The sequence below is a fragment of the Stegostoma tigrinum genome, chromosome 15 (genome assembly GCF_030684315.1).
Source record: "Stegostoma tigrinum isolate sSteTig4 chromosome 15, sSteTig4.hap1, whole genome shotgun sequence".
Taxonomy (NCBI): Eukaryota; Metazoa; Chordata; class Chondrichthyes; order Orectolobiformes; family Stegostomatidae; genus Stegostoma; species Stegostoma tigrinum.
This window is the reverse complement of record NC_081368.1, coordinates 41,058,361-41,072,917: the sequence shown is the minus strand read 5'-3', so window position 1 is coordinate 41,072,917 and position 14,557 is coordinate 41,058,361.

The window sequence follows — 14,557 nt, the reverse complement described above, 5'->3', positions numbered from 1 at the left end:
TGAGAGAACAAAACGGAATATTCAAACCAGCGCGCGCATCCGGCCAACCGTTAGCACCTACCACAACGGAAATGGGGGGGAAAAGGCACCTACCACAATGAGAATAGGGGGATATGGGCGGGGAGTTGGCGCAATGAGGACAAAGGCCACTGACAGAACAACGCGATGGTGCGGGGCACAGAGAGATTGGTTCTCGTTCATGAGATGAGCGGAAATTGATGGTTGGGGAATAAATAAAAGGACACTGGGCAAGTTATGGCTGTCAAGTCAAAATCTAATTTTCTGATACAGATTGAGGAAATAGTAGGTACTGGTATGCAGGGTTATTCCTCAACAGACTATGTTAGATACGGTGAGGATGAAGAGAAGCAAGTTTGGAGGCGTGTCGTAGGTTCGAGAATATTGGTAATGTGAAACTTTAATTGACTTATGAAAAGGTGAAGCTGTCATAGTCTTTTTACCAGACTAATATGTATCTTGGAAAAGGGTGGCTCGGTGGTTGGTATGGCTGCTTCACAGCTCTAGGGACCTGGTTCGATTCCGGCCTCGGATGGTTGTGTGGTGTTTACACACTCCCGCCCCTGTTTGCGTGGGTTTCCTCCGGGTGCTCCAGTTTTCTCCCACAGTCCAAAGATGTGCAGCTTAGGTGGACTAGCTATGCTAAATTGTGCATAGTGTTCAGGGGTGTGTAAGTTAAGTGGGTTAGATATGGAAAATGCAGGGGTAGGGGAATATGTTTAGGCGAGATGCTCTTTGGAGGTGGTGTGGACTTGTTGGGCAGAATGTCCTCCTAATACTGTAGAGACTATATCTCCCTAAGAGAGATAACAAGCTTCTGACTAGTCTTTAAAATAACTTTCTTGAACAGTGGCCAAACAAGAAGGACATAATGCTGTTTCAGAGCTAGTAGGAACTGGAGATGCTGGAAAATCTGAGATAGCAAGCTGAGCAGGAAGGCTGATGTTTCTGGCCTAGACCCCTCAGAAATTTCCTGAAGGGGGGTCTAGGCCTGAAATGTCAGCCTTCCTGCTCCTCTGATGCTACTTGGCCTGCTGTGTTCATCCAGCTGTACACCTCATCTAGGATTAAAATGCTGGATTTGTTTCTAAAGGATAAAGTCAAGTGGATCAAATATTATAGGGGTATTTTGAGAGCATTTTTTTCAGACAATATAAAAAGACATGCAATTAATTGACTGAAGAATGGCCAGTTTCATTTGTGCTGGGAACAGACTTGTTTCAAGTTCCTTGTGACTCCTTTGATCCAAAATGAGCTATCTTTGGGAGATTGTTTGAACACAGTATGCTCACAAGGCAAAGAATCAAAAGTGGCCTTTATGGATAAGAAAACAAGGCAATGATAGAGTGCACCAACTGCACCTCCCAGTCGCAAACCATTTCCACTCCCCCTCCCATTCTCTTGATGACATGTCCATCATGGGCCTCCTGCACTGCCACAATGATGCCACCCGAAGGTTGCAGGAACAGCAACTCATATTCCACCTGGGAACCCTGCAGCCATATGGTATCAATGTGGACTTCACCAGTTTCAAAATCTCCCCTTCCCCTACTGCATCCCTAAACCAGCCCAGTTCGTCCCCTCCCCCTACTGCACCACACAACCAGCCCAGCTCTTCCCCCCCACCCACTGCATCCCAAAACCAGTCCAACCTGTCTCTGCCTCCCTAACCGGTTCTTCCTCTCACCCATCCCTTCCTCCCACCCCAAGCCGCACCCCCAGCTACCTACTAACCTCATCCCACCTCCTTGACCTGTCTGTCTTCCCTGGACTGACCTATCCCCTCCCTACCTCCCCACCTACACTCTCTCCACCTATCTTCTTTACTCTCCATCTTCGGTCCGCCTCCCCCTCTCTCCTTATTTATTCCAGTTCCCTCCCCCCATCCCCCTCTCTGATGAAGGGTCTAGGCCCGAAACGTCAGCTTTTGTGCTCCTGAGATGCTGCTTGGCCTGCTGTGTTCATCCAGCCTCACATTTTATTATCTTGGAATCTCCAGCATCTGCAGTTCCCATTATCAATGATAGTGTGACAAGTGGTAGTGGGTGGGGGGTACAAAAGAATTACCATAATTGCTACAGAAACAGAAGTTGCTGGAAAAGGGTCAGCAGGTCTGATGGCATCTCTAAAGGAAAAAATCCTTTCATGCTCTGGTGAAAGAGTAGAACAGGGTGTCCTGGAGGGAATGGTCCAGGTGGAATAGGAGGGGGAGGGGAATATGTCTGGTGGTATCTTGCTGGAGTTGGTGGAAATGGTGCCTGATCTTATCAGTATAGATGCTGGTGGGATGGTAGGTAAAGACAATGGGGTGCTCTATCACTGTTGTGAGAAGGAAGAGGGGGTGAGGGCAGAAGTGCAGGAGATGGTTCTGACCTGTTTGCAGGTCCTGTTGACAATGGTGCTGTGGAATCCTCAATTGTCTAAGAAGGTGGATGTTTCGGAGGCTCCCTTGTTGAAGTTGACCTCATTTGGACACATATGGTGAAGACAGAGGAAGTGAGTGGGATGGAGCACCATAAATACTACATTTAGATGGGAATGGGAGGTGTCTGGAAAGCAAGTGTATTGAGTAGCAGTGTGCAGCAATATACAAAGAAGAATTTAGGTCTTGACATCTGAAAGCTTTGGTCATTTACCTGACTGCTATCCTGGATTGTTGTGATGCACTGAATAAAACTGGAGGGACAATATTTCTGCTGCTGATTTTTTGGCCACTTCCATGAAGTCCAGCTTAGCTAAATCTGAACTCTTCTGCCAATGTTTGGGTGAGATCACTGTAGTTCATCAGATCTCTGCATTTCCTTCAGGGACAAGATACCCATGTCTCTTCTTTCCTGTGGTTGCTATGGTTTTGGATATCTTTTCTCCAGTTGATGATTTCTGACACTCTTTTAATCAAAGGCACATGTTGCCCTGACTACCCTCTCTGGCCAATGAACCTGGAGGCAGATGCTAATGTCATTGCTCAGTGAAGTGGTCTGCCAAAGACCCTTAAGCTATCAGTGGCTTCCTAACTTTCTATAGGCTCTGCCATTTTGGCAGGGATCATTAACTGAAAATTCCACTTATTTTGTTTCTTCCACCATTATTCCATAAGATGTGGGAGCAAATTTAGACCATTTGGCCCATCAAGTCCACTCTACCATTTGATCCTCACATAGGTTTCTCAACAGTGCTCTCCTGCCTTTTGATCATAACCTTTTACTCCCCTTAATAATCGAGAACCTATCTATTCCATGCCACAAAGGCTGTAGAGACCAAGTCATTGAGTTCCACAGGTTAATCACCCTCTAGCTGAAGAAATTATGCCTTTTGCATCCTAAACGGTCATCCTTTCACTTTGTCCAGGCCTGTCAGTATTCTATATAAATTTCAGTGAGGTCCCTCATCCTTCTCTTATGGTGAACAAGTTCACTTAGCAGTTAGGAAGGCAAATGCAATGTTTGTGTTCATTTCAAGAGCTCCAGGATACAAGAGCAGGGATGTACTTTTGAGGTTGTATTAAGGTCAGGTCAAATTACACCTGGAACTTTGAGTAGTTTTTGGCCTCCTACCTAAGAAAGGATATGCTGGCCTTGATGGGGTTCAGAGGAAGTCTACCAGAATTATGCCAGGGATGAAGGGCTTATCACTTAAGGAGCAGTCATGAAATTTGGAAGGATGACAAGTATATCTGATTTTAAACTCCGAATACTGAGAGGCCTTGATAGAGTGGATGTAATGTTTCCACTTTTTTAAGAGACGAGGGGGACCTGAACGGGATGGTTTCAGAGCAGATGAAGTTAACAAAGATAATACAGTTGTGATAATACTTAGATACTGCAAAATTGCAACACATGTCAAACAATATGCTTTGGATAACACTGCAGATTAAAGGAACAGCAACTCATATTTTGCTTGGGAACCCTGATACCATTGGGCTGCAATGTGGATTTCACCAGCTTCTAAATCTCTTCTCCTCCTCCTCCCACCCACCCACCCGCCGCATCCCAAAACCAGCCCAGCTCGTCCCTGCCTCCCTCACCTTTCTTCCTCTATCCTACCCCCCACCTCAAGCCCCACCCCCATCTCCTGCCTACTAACCTCATCCTGCCCCCTTGACCTGTCCATCCTCCCAGGACTGACCTATCCCCTCCCTACCTCCCCCACCTATACTCTCCACCTATCTTCAGTCTGCATCCCCCTCTTCCTATTTATTTCAGAATCCTCTCCCCATCCCCCTTTTCTGATGGAGGATTTAGGCCTGAAATGTCAGCTTTTGTGCTCCTGAGATGCTGCTTGGCCTGTTGTGTTCATCCAGCTCCACACTTTGTTATCGCAGATTCTCCAGCATCTGCAGTTCCCATTATCTCGCATAAAAGGACCTTGAGGTTTTGGTGGATAGTTCTGCTGGACTGTAAAATGTACTCTTAGGCAGTCCAGGAGGTAAATAAAATATTGCCTTTTATATTAGACTAACTTGTCAAAATATTATAGACTGAAGCTGCATTAGTTTTGAGGTCCATCTATTATTACCATATTCAGTTTGGTCATAACTCTTCTGTCAAGCATGATTTCCCCTAAAATTATCCAATGTAGATTATAGGGTCCTAGGTATCTATCAGCCTTTAATCTAATAAATTTTCCTACTTAAACTTAGTTCCTCTCTCTGGATTCTGTTTCCCAATATTTGAGATCTTGTGTTCTCCTTTTTTGAATACAGAACTAAATATATATTTAATTGGCATGCCCTTGTTTTGGTCTGGGAGGGACCTACATTTGTTTTCACTAATCTTTTTCTCTTATACCTGTAAAAGCTTTTTGCAATCAGTATGCATATTGCCTACAGGCCTTCTCGTGAATCCAAATTGCTCCTAATTCTCAGGTCTGCTGCTCTTTTTGGGCTAATTTGTATGCCCCTTTAGATCTAATACTATCCCTAACTACACTCTGGAAAGAATAAAATTGCATTAACTGTGCCTTTCACAACCTCCATGTCCTAAAGCACTTCACAGCCATTAATTACTATTGTGTGATGCTTGATTCATAAATGTGGCAGCTGATCTGCCTGCAAAAATGGTCTTTAAAAAAACCAGTGAAGTAAATGACTAATTTGATCTCTTCAGCCACTATATCATTCACCCCTAAATACCGCACAAGACTATAACGTTCACAAATTAGTGCTGCTGCCCACTGGCAACTACATTAAATGCCTTCATTATATTTTATGTTGGATCTGTATAGCTGCAGATATTTACCCTCATCCAGTATAATCTTGCTGTTGTGCAACACCATATAATAAAAGCTTAGTAACATCCAAAAGACCATTCTTAAAAATAGGTTTAATATAAATGAGTGAAACCAATATTGGTGAATTTAAATAGCCCTAGTGTACTTAAACCAATGGAGTATGGTTTTTTCCAGCATAATATTTTTCATACTGTTGTCTTGAAGGTCCTTGTGCATTTCCATTTGGTTAAAAATAGAAAACTTGTTCTGCACTCACTAGATAATAAAATGTGAGGCTGGATGAACACAGCAGGCCAAGCAGCATCTCAGGAGCACAAAAGCTGACGTTTCGGGCCTAGACCCTTCATCAGAGAAGGGGATGGGGAGAGGGAACTGGAATAAATAAGGAGAGAGGGGGAGGCGGACCGAAGATGGAGAGTAAACAAGATAGGTGGGGAGGTAGGGAGGGGATAGGTCAGTCCAGGGAAGACGGACAAGTCAAGGAGGTGGGATGGGGTTAGTAGGTAGATGGGGGTGCGGCTTGGGGTGGGAGGAAGGGATGGGTGAGAGGAAGAACCAGTTAGGGAGGCAGAGACAGGTTGGACTGGTTTTGGGATGCGGGGGGTGGGGGGAGAGCTGGGCTGGTTGTGTGGTGCAGTGGGGGGAGGGGACGAACTAGGCTGGTTTGGGGATGCAGTAGGGGAAGGGGAGATTTTGAAACTGGTGAAGTCCACATTGATACCATATGGCTGCAGGGTTCCCAGGCGGAATATGAGTTGCTGTTCCTGCAACCTTCGGGTGGCATCATTGTGACAGTGCAGGAGGCCCATGATGGACATCCCATCTAGAGAATGGGAGGGGGAGTGGAAATGGTTTGCGACTGGGAGGTGCAGTTGTTTGTTGCAAACTGAGCGGAAGTGTTCTGCAAAGCGGCCCCCAAGCCTCCGCTTGGTTTCCCCAATGTAGAGGAAGCCACGCCAGGAAAGCCTTTTTAAGTCTCATTAAAGACCTATACACTAGCAACGCAACAGTGGTGGAAGGGAACGGTAACTTGACCACCCCAATAACCATAGAGGGGCGTGAAGCAGGGTGACCCACTCTCTCCAATTCTATTTAACATTGCTCTGGATCCGTTGGTGTGCTTTCTGGAGAAGGCCAACTCGGGGGTCTCCATGCCCCTGGGCGGCAGAAGAGTCAACTGCTCGACCTTGGCCTTCACGGATGACATCGCCCTTCTAAGTGACTCTCACACTGGTATGGCTAGGAACCTGAAGCTGCTCCAGGCATACTGTGACCATACAGGCCTCAGTATTAACATAGCAAAAACGAGGGGATTCCACTTCACGTTTAAAAGGAGAACCTTCATGTACAATCATTTCGCAAACTGGAAGCTACGGGACGAATCCATAGCCTACATCCCCCCCAGGCGACACAAATACCTGGGTGCCCGCATCGATCCATGGGGAGGTGTGGCAGAAGGGAGTGCGAAAATAATGCAAACAGGTCTAACTCTTATAAAGATAAGCCTCAAAGCCTTCTCTCTCAGCATTCCCAATAAAATGGATTGATCAGTCACGCAAATAAATGTAAATGCGTATGATAGTGTTGTAGAGTGACCAGGGATGAGAACTTACTATCCAGACTTTTTTAGGAACAACAGGAAAAGGAGACTTGGGTAGCATTTTTGATTGAAGAAGTCTTTAGTGCAATCGTTTCAATGCAGTAATATTTGCTCCAGTGAAGTAGAGTTTTGAAATGCAAAGGGACAGAAAATGACAGTTTGAGATGTAAAGACCCACAACAGTATTGGTAATGTTGAGGAAAGCATTAAACATGAAATTAGAGCTACAAGTGAATTATATGCAACTATTTGCATATAGATCATGTAAATTGAATCAGTAACAAGAGGAAACCCTGGAGTGTGAGTATTTATATGATTCTTCAAAGTAGCGATCCAGAACAGGTCATCTAGTCTGAGAAAATAATAACTGGCAATCTAGCTATATGAGGCACTTTGGGAGAGAAGTAATCATAATATGATTATCACTCTCTGCAAATATAATGCAGAACTTAGTTGATCCTGCGACAAGGGCCCTGAATCTAAGTAAAGATCATACGACAGTATGAGACATGAGCTGAAAATGGTAAATTGGGAATGAAACTTTAAGGGATGGTGGTTGATAGTGAAAAAACACTTAGAACAAAGAAAATTACAACACAGGAACAGGCCCTTCTGCCCTCCAAGCCTGCATTGATTAAGATCCTCTGTCTAAACCTGTCATCGGGTTTTTTCCTCTAAGTGTCTGTATCCCTTTGCTCCCTGCCCATCCATGTACCCGTCCAGATACATCTTAAAAGACACTATTGTCTGCGTCTGCTGGCAACGCATTCCAGGCACCCACCACCCTCTGCGTAAAGAACTTTCCACACATATCTCCCATAAACTTTCCTCCTCTCTCTTTGAACTCATGACCCCCAGTAATTGAGTCCCCTGCTCTGAGGGCAGGGGTGAGGGGGGAAGAAAGCTTCTTGCTATCCACCTAGTCTATATCCCTCATAATTTTGTAGACCTCAATCAGGTCCCACCTCAATCTCCATCTTTCTAATGTAAACAACCCTAATCTATTCAACCTCTCTTCATAGCTAGCACCCTCCATACCAGGCAACATCCTGGTGAACCTCCTCTGCACCCTCTCTGAAGCATCCACATCCTTTTGGTAATGTGGTGACCAGAACTATATGCAGTACTCTAAATGTGGCCGAACCGAAGTCTTATACAACTGCAACATGACCTGACAACTCTTGTACTCCATACCCTGTCTGATGAGGAAAGCATGCCATATGCTGCCTTGACCACCCTATTCACCTGTGTTGCCACCTTCAGGGAACAATGGACTTGAACATGCAGATCTCTCTGTCCATCAATTTTCCCCAGGACTTTTCCATTTACTGTATAGTTTGCTCGTGAATTCAATCTTCCAAAATGTATCACCTCTCACTTGCCTGGATTGAACCCCATCTGCCATTTATCTGCCCAACTCTCCAGTCTATCTATTCTTCTGTAATCTCTGACAGTTCCCTTCACTATCTGCTACTCCACCAATCTTAATGTCATCTGCAAACTTGCTAATCAGACCACCTATACCTTCCTCCAAATCATTTACATATATCACAAACAACATTAGTCCCAGCACAGATCCCTGTGGAACACCACTGGTCACAGATCTCCAATTTGAGAATCCCCCTTCCATTACAACTGTTGCCCAGCCAGTTTTTTATCCATCTAGCTAGCACACCCTGGACCCCATGCGACTTCACTTTCTCCATCAGCCTGCCATGGGGAACCTTATCAAATGCCTTGCTGAAGTCCATGTATATGACATCTACAGCCTTTCCCTTATCAATTAACTTTGTCACTTCCTCAGAATTCTATCAAGTTGGTAAGACATGACCTTCCCTGCACAAAACCATGTTGTCAATCACTGATAAGCCTATTTTCTTCCAAATGGGAACAGATCTTATCCCTCCCTCAATCTTCTCCAGCAGCTTCCCTACCACTAACAGGCTCACCTGTCAAAAATTACCTAGATTATCCCTGCAATCCTCCTTAAACAAGGGGACAACATTAGCAATTCTCCAGTCCTCCAGGACCTCACCCATGTTTAAGGATGCTGCAAAGATATCTGTTAAGGCCCCAGGTATTTTGTCTCTCTTCCCTCAAACATGGGATAGATCCCATCGGGACCTAGGGACTTGTCCACCTTAATGTCTTTTGGGATACCCAACACTTCCTCCTTCCTTATGCCGGCTTGACCTAGAGTAATCAAACATCTATCCCTCACCTCAACATTAGTCATGTCCCTCTCCTTGGTGAATACCAATGCCAAGTACTTGTTAAGAATGTCACCCACTTTTGAATCAATTGTTCACTTCTATTTGGTACAATAAATTGGGAAAGGAGGGACAGATATGGCTAAAGAAATTAGGGATAGTATTAGATCTAAGGAAGGGGCATACAAATTAGCCAAAAAAACATCAGAACAAGAATTGGGAGAAATTTGGATTCACGAGAAGGCTTGTAGGCAACATGCATACTGATTGCAAAAGCTCCTAATAGGTATAGGTAAACGAAGAGGAAAAAGATTAGTGAAAACAAACATAGGTCCCTTCCAGACCAAAACAAGGCAAGCCAATTAAATATATATTTGGTTCTGTATTCAAAAAAGGAGAACACATACCATACCAAAAATTGGGAAACACAGGATCCAGTGAGATGAATTAAGTTTTTAAGTAGGAAAATTTATAAAAGGCTGATAGATACTCAGGACCCTGTAATCTACATTGGAGTATTTTAGGGGAATTCATGCTTAACAAATCTGCTGGGATCTTTTTGAGCTGTAACTTGTAGCCTTGATAAGGAGGAAACTGACAAACATCTTTCACTTGGACTTTCAGAAGGTGATTGATTCATTCCGTGGATGAGATTAGCATGTAAACTTAAAGTGCATGGGATTGGGGTGTCATTTATTAATGTGGTAGAGAACTGGTTGGCAGACTGGAAATGAAATAAATTAGCAATAAACAGGTCTTCTGAACAACAGGCAGTGACTAGTTTGGTATTATGGTGATCACTGCTTAGACCCAAGCTAATCACAATGATTTGGGTAAGGGAACTAAATATAATACCTCCAACTTGGCAGATGTCAGGAAGTTAGGTGGGAAGATGAGCTGAGAGGGATCCAGAAGTTCTTCATGATTTAGACAAGTTGAGTCAATGGCCAAATGCATGGTAGATTTTATAATGTGGATAAAATGTGTGCTAACCACCTTTAATAGCAAAAACAGGAAGGCAGGTTACTACCTGAACGATAAATTGGGAAAGGTGAAAGTGCAATGATACCAGGGGTCATGGTACTTTGTTTGCTGAAAGTAAGCATGCAGTTGTAACTAATGGTGAAGAAGGTAAATGGTATGTTGGCCTTCATAGTGTGAGGATTTGAGTACAAGAGCAGGGATGTCTTGCTGCAGTTGTGCAAGGCCTTGGTGAGACCACACCTGGAGTATCATGTGCAGTTTAGGACTCCTTATCTGAAACAGTGCTCTGGCTATGCAGGGAGTGTAACAAAGGTTGACCAAAGTGATTTCTGGGATGGCAGCACTTACTTAAAGCAAGATTGGATCAGTTAAAACTCCATTTACTGGAGCTCAGAAGAATGAGAGGTTTCCAAAGAAACCTATAGAATTATGGCATGACTAGACAGGGTAAATGTGAAAAGGATGTTTCCCATGAACAGGGAAGCCAGAACCAGGATCACAAACGAAGGTTACAGGGAAGGTCAGTTAAAACTGAAATGAAGAGAAACATCTTCACACAGCAGTGAGCCTGTAGAGTTTTCTGCTAAGAAAGCAGTTGAGGCTAAAAAGTGAATGTTTTCAAGGCATTTGACATTTTTCTCAGGGCTAAAGCAATCCAAGAAAGTAGGAATAAGATACTGAGTTAGATAATCAGCTTTGATCATAATGAATGAGGGAGCAGGCTCTAAGGGCTAAATGGCCTACTCCTGCTCCCACTTTCTATGTTTCCGTTACATGGTCACCATGACAGCTTTGTTTTTAATGTTATAGATTTCATACAATTAAGGGTTTAAATTTCCCAGGTGGGATTTAACTACTTTCTCCATGCTACTGATCCATGCCTCTGCATCATCACTCCAATATGTCAGTTTCTGGTAATCAAAAAGCCTTGGATTCTCCATTTAAACTTTTTTAAATGAACTTAAGTTTATATGCAAAATAGTGTTTAAACATTTTCAAAACTCAATAAGGAAAATGAAGATTAGTCCTCTTTGGAACATTGGCCCATCTTTCCTGATCAATGTAGGAATTGCTTTTTCTGACCCTGTCGGACAAAACACACTTGTAGGTCTGCCTTCACATTTCCTGAGCAGGAAATTCCTTGTTACAGAACAGTTCAGATCAATCTAGGAATACTGATAGCCAGGAGCAGAGACAATTAGCTTGGAAACTTTCAGAAGTGTATTGTAAAGTCTCATTAAATGTCATGAGTAAGGTGCCAAAGGATTCAGGAATATACAGTGCCAGGTGTTGAGGGACTTAGAGGATGTTGGGTCCAGAAAGATGGGTATTGGATCAGGAAGGCTGGAGCATTTCAGGGACAGTTCTCTTATGAACAAAGGGGAGTTAGTGGCAAGTTGTGGTATCCCAGGAGCTAGTTTCCAAGAATGTAAGTTCTTAATCCTTAATTAAAGTGAGTTGGAACCTTCCAAACTTTCCAACTGTTTCAGAAATTTCAATGTCAGGTAATTGCCCCAAGGAATTTTACCTTCTAAGACAATTGTGGACTCCACTGTGTCAAGATCTCTGCATAATCCTGGCACACAACTCCAATCTACCCTGTAGAAATGACTATCTGTTTGAAGGAGTTTCAGGGCCATTGGAAATGCCTGAAAACAGCCCAACAATTTACATAAGAATTGACTTTAGCAACAGAAAAGACTGTCTGAGATTGCTACTCCTCTGCATTTTTCCTTTGTATAAATTTTTAGTAAATCCATTACTCACCTATCCAAACTTTGGTAATAAGTATGTGCACAAGATTTTATCATGAATACAATTACTTTGACTAACCTTCTCAATGCATAAATTCAGTCACTATTTCCATGACATGGTTTTTATTCACAAGTTTAAAATTACTACTCTAGGTTTCTTTGGTCAGCTCAGACTTGGGATTTCTGTTTCCCAATTTTGGATGTTCAGCTTCTCAGATGGTTAATTCTTCACTACTTTGTTGTTCTGATCTGATCTGGAAAAATATTTGTGTTGAATACATGCTGAAATGAGCTTGTTTGCTTTCCTAATGCATTATAAACATCAGGTTTAAATCCTGTACCACAATAAGCAACGTACAGGATTAGGGTAAAGTGATTATCACACGTAGCTTTTGTACTGCCAGTGTCAAGTAACTCTTAGTAGAATTGTAATTAGGCAAGTTTCACCCTCAATCATGTCTCTCTACCTCTACCTCTTCCATCCCTGTTGCAGCACAGCAACTCCAGGAAATTGGAAGAGAGATTTCAGAATTTCTGAGCTGTTAAGTACCCACAGAAAAACTGAGTTACCCCAATGTTATGGACAAGGAAAAAGGAACTGGACCCCTTTATTCTCCTCCTTTTCTGGCCATAAACAGAATCATTTTTAATTTGGAGGAGTGTGTGGTGTGCTTCACAAACACCCATTTCTGAAGTCAATTTTAAAGTGACATGCAGCAAACACTAAGACTTAATTCAGAAATTTCATTTATTCTCAATTTCAATCCAGCAGCTCTCCTCCAATTTTTTTCTTTCTTTCTCTTAGACATATACATGCACATGAAAACAAATGAGTTTTACATCTTTCTATATTAAAGACCAAAAGTGCAATTATTGCTTGTCAGCGAGGATTCTGTATTCAAATTTCAAGTCCAAGTGAGTTCAGATGCATTAAGCCAGGAATTGCAAAATTCCTTTAAAGGTGGCAATGAAGTGATGCTTGCAGACAGGGGCCTGTCTGATTTTCAAGCAAAACCAAATCTTTCCAGAAGCATGTTGAGGCTTCAACTTTTGGCCCTGTTGCTTTGTTCAGACATAGATTTTTTTTAGTCCAGATGTTCTAAAATGTGGAGTAGTATGGATCACGTGACACTGACTATTAATGTGGTTAACAGTTTTTATTCCTCTGGTCAGAATCCATTGAATGCCTGAGGAGACAAGTTGATTTCAGTCCCTCTGAAGGAATAACGAGTTTTGATATGTCCTCTCAGTTATCAACCTCGGCTAGAGACTGTGTGTCTGAGCCCTCTTAGTTTCCATGTGTTGCACTGTCCATGCAGTTGATAGGTGGGAAATTTCCCAAAGTGATCAATCTAGTTTTATCCTTCTGTGATCCACTCTTATTGAAACTTTGGGCCAATTTGTAATTTGATTGGCAGTAGTCATTTCAAAAGTCCTGTAATGTAATTTTTTATAAGCAAAAAGCAGGGTGGTGTTTTTCAAACAATTGATGTTGTGACCTGTTAACATGTTAGCAGCAAGGCACTTAACATAATGGCAACCAGGTAACATAGCCTGGCAAGTGATTGTTATTATCAGTAGGTAGTATAAAATTGAGGAGTGTATTATGGTAATCTATGAAGGTAAAAAGTGTCCCTGGAAACTGAAAACACCAGTGTTGAAGAATATGCAACTTTTATAATATGGTTGCTCCTGAAATTACTGGAGTTGTACAAACTTACAAACAACATACAAAAAGGATATTACTTTAATTCACACTGGGGCATAGTGTTGCTGGCTGGGCTAGCATTTATTGCCCTTGAGAATGTGGTGGTGAGTTGCCACCTTGTGCTGTAGGTAGACCCACAATAATCTTAGGGAGGGAATTTCAGGATTCTGATCTAGCAATGAAGGAAAGGCAATGTATTTCAAAGTCAGATGGTGAGTGGCTTGGAAGGGAACTTACAGGTGGTGGTATTAGCATGTATCTGCTGCCCTTGTCCTTCTCAATGGTCATAACAAAGTTTAGAACATGCTGTCTCAATCTTTATGGTAAATATCTGCAGAGTGTATTGTGAATTGAAGCTCAGCAGCAGTGTACTGGGGTGGAGTGACTAAGTTTGTGTTGTGGTACCAATGAAGTGTGTAGCTTTTGTCCTGGATGGTGCCAAGCTTCCTGAGTGGTGTTGGAGCTGCATCCAGCCAGGTAAGTAGGGCGTATTCCATCACTGTCCTGATTTTTGTGCCTTGTACATGCTGGACAGACTTTGGGGAGTCATGAGGTGAGTGACTCACTGCAGTATTCTTAATCTCTGACCTGCTGTTTTGGCAATACAGTCATGAGTCCAGTTCAGTTTCTTATCAGTAATGCCCAGGATGTTGTAGGGGGTTATGATGGTAATGCCATTGAATGTCAAGGGAAGTGGTTAGATTGTCTAGTTGAAGATACTTATTGCCTGGCATTTGTGTGGTACAAACATTACTTGTCAATTTTTAGCCTAAGCCCAGACATTGTCCAGGTCTTGCTGCATTTGGACATGTGACCCTTCAGATACAGAAGCAGTCCAAATGGTGCTGTACATGGTACGACCATTTTTGAATTTCTCTCCTTATGGAAAGAAGGACATTGTCGCAGCTGAACCTGATTAGGTGAAAATGGTGAAACCTGTGCTAATTCTTTCAATGAGCAACCTTATTTAGACCCATATTCTTTCTACCAATAACCCTGACAAGCTTGTTATCCAGAATTATCTGTCACCTCTCTTTCAAAATTGTTGATGGTA